The following is a 5,670-nucleotide window of genomic DNA, read 5'->3' as shown; positions in this document are numbered from 1 at the left end:
TAAATTAAAAAAAACTAATCACCCTCTTTAAAAAAACAAGACAAAAACGACAGAAACAAGACAAAAAAAAAGAAAATCAAAACAAGATGAGAAGAAAAAAAACAATAACCCGTATTCCATGTGTTACCTGGATTGGCAACACTGACCGGCTTGAAGTGTTGCCAAGTGGGTCGAGAGAGAGAGAGAGAGAGAGAGAGAGAGAGAGAGAGAGAGAGAGAGAGAGAGAGAGAGAGAGAGAGAGAGAGAGAGAGAGAGAGAGAGAGAGAGAGAGAGAGAGAGAGAGAGAGAGAGAGAGAGAGAGAGAGAGAGAGAGAGAGAGAGAGAGAGAGAGAGAATAACGGTAAGAAAATGAGAGAGGAGAGAATAACTGACCTACTCCTCTTTGCTCCCTTCTTTCCTTTCTCTCTCCTTCCCTCCATCTCTCCCTTTGTCTTCCTCATTCTCTCTCCCTGTATTCCTTCTTTCCTCCCTTCTCCCTTCTTCCTTTCGTTCCCTCTCTCTCTTCTCCCCTTACTCCCTCTCTCTCCTTCCACTTCTTTTTCCCTCCTTCTCTCCTTCCATCCCCCTCTCCCTTCATCTTCTTCCTTTTATTCCTTCCTTCTCTCTCTATCTCTCTTCTTCCACTTCTTCTCTCCTTCCATCCCCCTCTCCCTTCATCATCTTCCCTTTCTTCCTTCCTTCTCTCCCTTCTTTCCTCTCTTCCTCACTCATATTCTCTCACTCTCTCCCTTTCTCTCTATTTCTTCTTCCCTCCCTCCTTCCCTCCCTCACCACCATCATCATCATCATCATCATTAGCCGGCTCAAGGTAACACATAAAAGCAGGTTGTCAGTCTAGCGTGGGAAAGTAAACCGCAGAATGTGACGGGTTAAGTGTATTCGTGTCGTATTCTTAAACATTTCAGCGCTCAAGTTACACCTATTTGACAAGGCTTTCGTGGGAGCTCGGTGCATTTCCAGGGCTAGTTGTATGACCCTGGTGGTAGCTTGACCCTTCTTATGTGCACTTGTACCTAAAAAAAGACTTATTAGAACCCGATTGATCTACTTTTCGGCCCTTGGAAATAGTTGATGTGAGGTGTGGAAGCGTAGAAAAAGATAGCGAGTGAAAGATGAAGGGAAAGGAATTAAGAACGAAGGAAAAAGTATAGAAAATTAGAGGAATGAAGGAAAGAAAATAATAGGAAAGTGAATAAAGAGAGAGAGAGAGAGAGAGAGAGAGAGAGAGAGAGAGAGAGAGAGAGAGAGAGAGAGAGAGAGAGAGAGAGAGAGAAAGTAATGTTATCTCTTTAATTCACTTTCATCGTTTGACCCACAGAATCGCGTTGCTTTTTTTGACCCGTTGACCTTGGCGGAGAGACAGACAGACAGACGGACAGCGAAACAGACACTCGTAAACAAACAAACACACAAACTTTCACTAGGGGATAATGCAAGATTGACCATAAGGAGAACCTGTCATTCACACACACACACACACACACACACACACACACACACACACACACACACACACATATGCTGGCCATGACCGTAATGTAAAATTCTCTCTCTCTCTCTCTCTAATCGGTTTCTTTACATATTTGGTACTTGTGATGGTGCAATTTGTGTGTGTGTGTGTGTGTGCGTGTGTGTGTGTGTGTGTGTGTGTGTGTGTGTGTGTGTGTGTGTGTGTGTGTGTGTTACGAGTAAGGTATATTGCGTTAACAGTTAAGGGAAGGAAGAAGGTGGAGCAGGAGGAGGAGGAGGAGGAGGAGGAGGAGGAAATAAAGGGGAGATTAGGAAAGGGAAGAGAAGGTAGGAAGGAGAAGAAGAGAAAGAAAAGGAGAATGGAGATAGAAAGGGAGAAGGAGGGAAGAATAAAGATGAAGAGGGAGAAGTAGAAGGAAAAAGAGGAGAGAAAGTAAGGGTTTGAAGGGGTAGAGGAGGAAGAGAAAGGAGAGAAACGGTTTGATTGGAGGGAAGAAAATGGGATAGGGGAGGAAAGGGGAAGAAGGGGGAGGAAAGGGTGGAGAGATAATAGGCTGATAAAGAGAGGGAGAGAAGAGGAGGAAAGGGGGGAGTAGGTGTGTGTGTGTGTGTATGTGTGTGTGTGTGCTCACCTTCCTTTCACTCTTAAGTAATCAGAGCTGGGTGTTCCCTCCTTCCCTCCCTCCCTCCCTCCTTTCCTCCATACCTCCTTCACTTCTTCTCTCCTTCCCTCCTTCCTTCCGTATAAGAGTGAAGTAACTTTAGTCTTCCTTTCCCTCTTCCTCTTCCCTTTCTCTCCTCTTCCCTCCTCCTCCTCCTCCTCCTCTTCTTCCTACTCCTCCTTCATCTCCTCCTCCTCCTCCTCCTCCTTTCCTTTTCTATCTTCCTCCTCTCTTGTCTTCCCCTCTTCTCCCTCCTCCTCCTCTGTTTCCTCTCCCTCTTCTCTCCTCCTCCTCCTCTTCTTCATACTTCTTCTTCTCCTCCATCTCATTCTCATCCTCCTTTCCCCTTTTGTCTTCCTCCTCTCCTGTCTCCTCCTCCTCCTCCTCCTCCTCTATATAATTTACTTGAATACATAAGGGTACAGGTTTCTCCTTGTCCATTCAGGAGAGAGAGAGAGAGAGAGAGAGAGAGAGAGAGAGAGAGAGAGAGAGAGAGAGAGAGAGAGAGAGAGAGAGAGAGAGAGTATAGTTTTCTCTTTCACTTCATTTGTGTGGGTAAAGTAAAAGTCTAGTGGTTGCGTGTTATTTGTTTGTTTATAAATTTCTATAGTAACGTGACATCCATTCCTTCAACCTCAAATACACACAAGGAACGAGACAGTCTCCTTTCACTGCAAACTTTCTCCTGTCTCCCCTGAATGACAACCGAGAGATCTTCCTTCCTCTTGTCCTTATTGAGCTTCATCTGTATAGTGTGTTTCTAGCTCTCTAGCGTCACCGTGCGTGCTAATAGACGGACTCCATTTGCTATACACACAGCGCCACACAACACTATATATAGGGCTGGTGTTGTTAGACGCTTCTGCCTCTCACATCATCTATCTCCAAAGGCTAAAAAGAAGGTCAGTCGGGTTATAAAGAGTGTTTCTTTTGGCTCATGGTACAGAAGAAGGGTCACACTACCACCAGGGTCACAAAACTACCCCTGGAAATGCCCACAACGCCGTAAGAAAGCCTTGTCAAATACGTGTGCCTGGGAGCCGAAATGTTCAGTTATACGGCCCTAGGTCACCCGGTGGTATATTTAGTCTCTCGCTACGGGTATGTGGTCCCTAAGTGAAGGGGCTCGGCTGTAGTGTCGAAAATAACCACGGGGCGTTCTGGAAAAAACTCTCAATGTGATTCCCTCTCATAATTACTCTGACTTCATTCTAAACCTAACCAAACTTAATAACCTAACCTAACCTAACCTAACCTAACCACGGGGCGTTCTGGAAAAAACTCTCATTGTGATTCCCTCTCATAATTACTTTGGCATCATTCTAAACCTAGCCTAACTTAACCTAACCTAACTTAACCTAACCACGGGGCGTTCTGGAAAAAAAACCTCAGTGTGATTCCCTCTCATAATTACTTTGGCATCATTCTAAACCTAGCCTAACTTAACCTAACCTAACCACGGGGCGATCTGGAAAATACTCTCATTGTGATTCCCTCTCATAATTACTTTGGCATCATTCTAAACCTAGCCTAACTTAACCTAACCTAACCACGGGGCGTTCTGGAAAAAACTCTCATTGTGATTCCCTCTCATAATTACTCTGACTTCATTCTAAACCTAACCAAACTTAACCTAACCTAACCACGGGGCGTTCTGGAAAATACTCTCATTGTGATTCCCTCTCATAATTACTCTGGCAACATTCTAAACCTAACCTAACCACGGGGCGTTCTGGAAAAAACTCTCAATGTGATTCCCTCTCATAATTACTCTGACTTCATTCTAAACCTAACCTAACCTAACCTAACCTAACCACGGGGCGATCTGGAAAAAACTCTCATTGTGATTCCCTCTCGTAATTACTCTGGCTTCATTCTAAACCTAACCTAACCTAACCTAACCTGACCACGGGGCGTTCTGGAAAAAACTCTCAATGTGACTCCCTCTCATAATTACTTTGATTTCATTCTAAACCTAACCTAACTTAACCTAACCACGGGGCGTTCTGGAAAATACTGTCATTGTGATTCCCTCTCATAATTACTTAGGCATCATTCTAAACCTAACCTAACCTGACCTGTTCAAGAGCGGGCGCTACAAACCCGTTCAGAAGGTAAATACGCCACCCGGAGAGCTGTCAAAGAGGTCCTCCTAAAATGAACGTCTGAAAGGAAAGGATAGAAAGAAGTTATTAAAGAAGAGAAAGACAAAGAAAGACAGAGAAAACAAATGTGGGATAGATTAATGCACCTAAAAGAAAACAAGCGATAAAGAAACGAAAGTATGAAATAAAGATTAAAGAAAGAATTAAGAAATATATTTGAATAACAGAAAGATAAAGAAAGACAAAGAAAAACAAAAGCTGGATGTACATAAACAACAAAAAGAAAATAAATGATAAAGAAAAGAAAAAATAAAGATTACAGAACAAAGATAAAGAAAAAAAGTGAAATAACAGAAAACCTTGAATAAGCTCACAGTCCATTGCGCAGTGACACATGCGCAGAGAGAGAGAGAGAGAGAGAGAGAGAGAGAGAGAGAGAGAGAGTGAAGCGGATGCGGTGAAAATGAAAAAAAGAAAATTAAAGGAAAACGGTGAAAAGGCGAACCAAGGAAAGAGGAAGAAAAAATGAAAATGAAAGTGAAAGAAAAATAAATACCAAGAAAAAGAATGAAAATGAAAGTGAAAGAAAAACAAATACCAAGAAAAAAATAAAAGAAAAACACTGAAAATGAAAGTGAAAAAATAAATACCATGAAAATAAAAAAATAACCGAATGAAAGTGAAATGAAAACAGTGAAAAGACGAATTGAGGAAAAGTGTTTTGTTATGTTTACTCTTTTTTTTTTTTTTCCTCCGTCCTCGCGTCACGAAAATACAATGTCATCCAAAAAGCTGTGACGTGGTAATGCTTGAGAGAGAGAGAGAGAGAGAGAGAGAGAGAGAGAGAGAGAGAGAGAGAGAGAGAGAGAGAGGAAAACATGAATCACCCAAAGTCAAATATTTAGCTAATAACTTTGTCTTGTGAATATAAAACAATTTTTATTTAGTATGAACTGAAAATATGCCTTGAGCCTACACCAGCCTTTACCGATTCACAAATAAATAGAAAGAAAGAAAGAAAGAAAGAATTTTGGGGGAAATCCTCAAAAATCCATATATTTCATTTTTTCAACGCTCCCCAGGAAGTAAAGGAATGGTAAAGGCATAAGGTTAGGTGCATACACTACAGCTGCGCGTGGCTGCGGTGCTTAGCTCCGTCACATTGTCTCTTTGAGCTTGCGGTGCGCTTAGCGTTCCTAGCTACGAATTCAAGGGCCTGGGTCGGCAGTCGGCGCACCGCTCCCCAGTTGTTCATCCTCCCATTTGGGATGGTCATAAATACCATGGCCTCAACTTCAACCTAACTTAACCTAACCTAACCTTACCTGTTCAAGAGTGGGCGCCACATACCCGTTCAGGAGAAGGGAAATACGCCACCCACCCGGAGACCTGTCAAAGAGGTCGTGGGAAAACTGTGGCAATCCCGGACTCCG

The sequence above is a fragment of the Eriocheir sinensis genome, chromosome 7 (genome assembly GCF_024679095.1).
Source record: "Eriocheir sinensis breed Jianghai 21 chromosome 7, ASM2467909v1, whole genome shotgun sequence".
Classification (NCBI taxonomy): domain Eukaryota; kingdom Metazoa; phylum Arthropoda; class Malacostraca; order Decapoda; family Varunidae; genus Eriocheir; species Eriocheir sinensis.
Note: the sequence above shows the minus strand (reverse complement) of the source record.